The 4,360-nt window shown below is 41.4% G+C and overlaps 1 protein-coding gene across 21 annotated transcripts in view; it reads left to right on the top strand.

Annotated features, from left to right (window-relative positions):
- The window catches only part of TRPM3 (transient receptor potential cation channel subfamily M member 3), a 931,696-nt gene that overhangs the window by 722,032 nt on the left and 205,304 nt on the right, over window positions 1-4,360 (top strand). The window lies entirely within an intron of this gene.

Here is a 4,360-nt window from a genome sequence, read left to right as displayed (position 1 = left end):
CCTGGTGGTGACAAAATCTCTAAGTATTTGCTTGTCTGTGAAGGATTTTATTTCTCCTTCACTTATGAAACTTAGTTTGACTGGATATGAAATTCTGGGTTGAAAATTCATTCCTTTAAGAATGTTGAATATTGGCCCCCACTCTCTTCTGGCTTGTAGAATTTCTGCCGAGAGATCTGCTGTTAGTCTGATGTGTGCAACATGACCTTTCTCTCTGGTTGCCCTTAACATTTTTTCCTTCATTTCAACTTTGGTGAATCTGGCAATTATGTGTCTTGGAGTTGCTCTTTTCGAGGAATATCTCTGTGGCATTCTCTGTATTCCTGAATTTGAATGTTGGCCTGCCTTACTAGGTTGGGGAAGTTCTCCTGGATGATATCCTGCAGAGTGTTTTCCAACTTGGTTCCATTTTCCCCATCACGTTCAGGCACACCAATCAGACGTAGATTTGGTCTTTTCACATAATCCCATATTTCTTGGAGGCTTTGTTCATTTATTTTTACTCTTTTTTCTCTACACTTCTCTTCTCACTTCATTTCATTCATTTGATCTTCCATCATTCATTTGATCTTCCAGTTGATCAAATCGTTTACTGAAGCTTGTGTATTTGTCACGTAGTTCTCGTGTTATGGTTTTCATCTCTATCAGTTCTTTTAAGGTCTTCTCTGCATAGATTATTCTAGTTATCCATTCATCCATTCTTTTTTCAAGATTTTTAGTTTATTTGCACTGGTTACATTGTTCCTCCTTTAGCTCTGAGAAGTTTGATTGACTGAAGACTTCTTCTCTCAAGTTGTCAAAGTCATTCTCTGTCCAGCTTTGTTCTGTTGCTGGCCATGAGCTGTGTTCCTTTGGAGGGGAAGATGTGCTCTGATTTTTTGAATTTCCAGCTTTTCTGCACTGCTTTTTCCCCATCTTTGTGGTTTTATCTGCCTTTGGTCTTTGACGATGGTGACGTACTGATGGGGTTTTGGTGTGGGTGTCCTTTCTGTTTGTTAGTTTTCCTTCTAACAGTCAGGACCCTCAGCTGTAGGTCTGTTGGAGTTTGATTGAGGTCCACTCCAGACCTTGTTTGCCTGTGTATTAGCAGCAGAGGCTACAGAAGATAGAATATTTCTGAACAGTGAGTGTTGCTGTCTGATTCTTGCTGTGGAAGCTTCCTCTCAGGGGTGTATCCCACTGTGTGAGGTGTGAGGTGTCGGTCTGCACCTAGTGGGGGATGTCTCCCAGTTAGGCCACTCAGGGATCAGGGACCCACTTGAGCAGGCAGTCTGTCCGCTCTCAGATCTCAGACTCCGTGCTGGGAAATCCACTGCTCTCTTCAAAGCTGTCAGACATGGGCAATTACTTCTGCCAAGGTTTCTGCTGCTTTTTGTTTGGCTATGCCCTGTCCCCAGAGGAGGAGTCTACAGAGGCAGGCCGGCCTCCTTGAGCTGTGGTGGGCTCCACCCAATTCGAGCTTTCTGGCAGCTTTGTTTACCTACTTAAGCCTCAGCAATGACAGGCGCCCCTCCCCCAGCCTGGCTGCCACCTTGCAGTTAAATCTCAGACTGCTGTGCTAGCAATGAGAGAGGCTCCGTGGGCGTGGGACCCTCTGGGCCAGGTGTGGGATATAATCTCCTGGTGTGTCATTTGCTAAGACCCTTGGTAAAGGGCAGTATTAGGGTGTGAGTTACCCGATTTTCCAGGTGTTGTGTGTCTCAATTTCCTTTGGCTAGGAAAAGGGATTCCCTTCCACCTTGCACTTTCCAGGTGAGGGGATGCCTCGCCCTGCTTCAGCTCTCGTTGGTCGGGCTGCACCAGCAGACCAGCACCAACTGTCTGACATGCCCCAGTGAGATGAACCCGGTACCTCAGTTGAAAATGCAGAAATCACCCGTCTTCTGTGTCACTCACGCTGGGAGCTGGAGGCTGGAGCTGTTCCTATTCGGCCGTCTTGGGCACGCCCCTCTCTTGCTCTCTCTTCTTTTTTTTTGTTTTTCAAATGGACATCCTGTCTGTATCTGAGAAAGGAACAAAAAGTCGAAGATGTTTCTTGCTTAGAAAAATGGTAGTCTCTTACTACCGTAAGCAGGAAGGAGATGGTCAGTGTTACTTATCAGGTCAGGGTGTCAGCACCACATAGGATTTACTTCTCAGAATTGTCGATACCCAACACCCTGGGTTGCTGGGAGAGCTAAGTATTTAACTCTCATGTGTAAAGAATGTTGGCAGAGTGTGTGACTCCTAGGAAGCACTCAATAATTGTTAACTGTGACTATAATTATTCTACATGTAACTACAGGGACTAATTAGATTATAAACACAGATGTTTCTTGTTCCTCTCATATTTTATCCAGGCTTAGTTAAAATTGTCAGTAGGGCATACTTTGACTTCAGGACTTTTGATTTCATCTTCAGGTTCCATCTTCCCTTCTTGTTCATTTTAGTGGACAGGGTACAATTAAGAGGTAGCATATATAACTTCCCAGGTGATAAGAAGGAAGCAAGCCAGTGCCTTCCCTGTTTAACACCAATGACCAAGCTCAATTGGCCTATCTACAGTCATAAGAGGAATAAAGCCTTTTATAGATGGGAAGGGACTTTTACACCAAATGGCTGAAAGTCATAGAGTCATACATCAAGTTTAGAAAAGCTTTTTCTCCAACATAATGTTGGGGAGAAGTTGAAATGTTCTTTGAGATAGATACTGAATCGTACCAAAACTCCTTTTAAATGTTATCTGAATATCATCTTAATAACATAATTTAAGTCCAAACAATTTAAATAAAATGGTGGAAAGAAGATATAGAGGAAGAATTTTTCAATTCAAAATGTTTTCCTTGTGAGTTTTCAACATACAGTGGGTTACCGATAAATTTTTGGAGGTTCTGAAATGCTTTTAAATTATTAGAATATCATTATTTTAGAAATAAGGGTGATACAGGCTTCATAGTCAGTTTGCCTGATTCATATCCCAGATCTGCCATTTAATACACAATATTGGGCAAGTTATTTAACCTCCATATGTCTTAGTTTTCACCTCCAGAAAATTTATATAATAATAATACCAATATGATAGCATTAATTATAAGGATTAAATGAGTTAACATATACAAAGAATGTAAGCACTCAATACCTATTTTTATTGTAACAATGATGATGATGTCTGTATAGGACTTTATGTTTAGCAAAGATCATTTTCATATTATCTTGTTTGATACAAAAATCAACCTTGCTGAGGTCGGTATTAGTATCTCCACTTTACAGAGGGAAACCAAGACTCAAAGACAGTAAGTGACAAGTTCAAGGTTGTTTAGTTAGTGGCAACTTTGGACTTAAACCAAGAGTATCTTTCTGCAAATCCTGGGCTCTTTCTACCTTTTTTCATCTGATTCAATATTCTAATTATCGAGTATGATCAAGTTAAAATGACTATAAAGTAGGAGCCCATTTTCTCTTTATTCCCAGAACAATCTGAATGAACATTAAACTGTGAGATTCACACGGAAAGAAAAGACTCTCTTGTTGGCTGGTATTCTTGGAATACCTTCTGCTCCTATGTACCACGCATTATATTTACAAGGAAAATGTAAGCACAATGTCCAGACCACCCTGTATTCTCACAAAATATTCTCAACAGCTGCATAACAATGGGACAAGAATTATGCTAGCTCATCAGAACAGTGAAACAGATTGAGACAGAGATTTTGCTCTTGTCACCCAGGCTGGGGTGCAGTGACACGATCCCAGCTCACTGCCACCTCTGCCTCCCAGGTTCAAGTGATTCTACTGCCTCAACCTCCTGAGTAGCTGGGATTACAGGCACCTGCCACCACGCCCAGCTAATTTTTGTATTTTTAGTAGAGATGGGGTTTCACCATGTTGTCCAGGCTGGTCTTGAACTCCTGATGTCAGGTGATCCACCCGCCTCAGCCTCCCAGAGAGCTGGGATTACATGAGTCACTGTGCCTGGCCCCATTTGATTTTCAATCCCACTATCCAAGCCTCAAATTCTCTCTCGTAACCAATGAAAACACATAGAATTTTAATACCTCTGGCCTTTTCCAGCCATATTCCTCAAAAAATCTTGGTAGATTAGAGGCAATGGAAAAATATAACTACTCTCTTTTACTGAGAAAATTAGTAACGCAATTGATTAAATAAAATAAAATATCATTGTATTATTTTGTTCCTTTTAATAGCTTACTAAATAATTTACATGACAGTTGGTGGTTTGAGTTCTAACTCTAGGAAGGTCTTTCTAGAGACTAGAGGAGTACATCTCACACCTACTCTGCATTTCTACTCTGCATCCCTAGGCAGAATCTCAACATGCCTGTCTAAACTACCCATCTCTGGCTGACCTCAGTGCCCCCCC

This window comes from Rhinopithecus bieti, unplaced genomic scaffold, assembly GCF_001698545.2.
Source record: "Rhinopithecus bieti isolate Rb0 unplaced genomic scaffold, ASM169854v2 scaffold_7648, whole genome shotgun sequence".
Lineage (NCBI taxonomy): Eukaryota > Metazoa > Chordata > Mammalia > Primates > Cercopithecidae > Rhinopithecus > Rhinopithecus bieti.
Note: the sequence above shows the minus strand (reverse complement) of the source record. Positions and strands in the feature narration are given on the sequence as shown.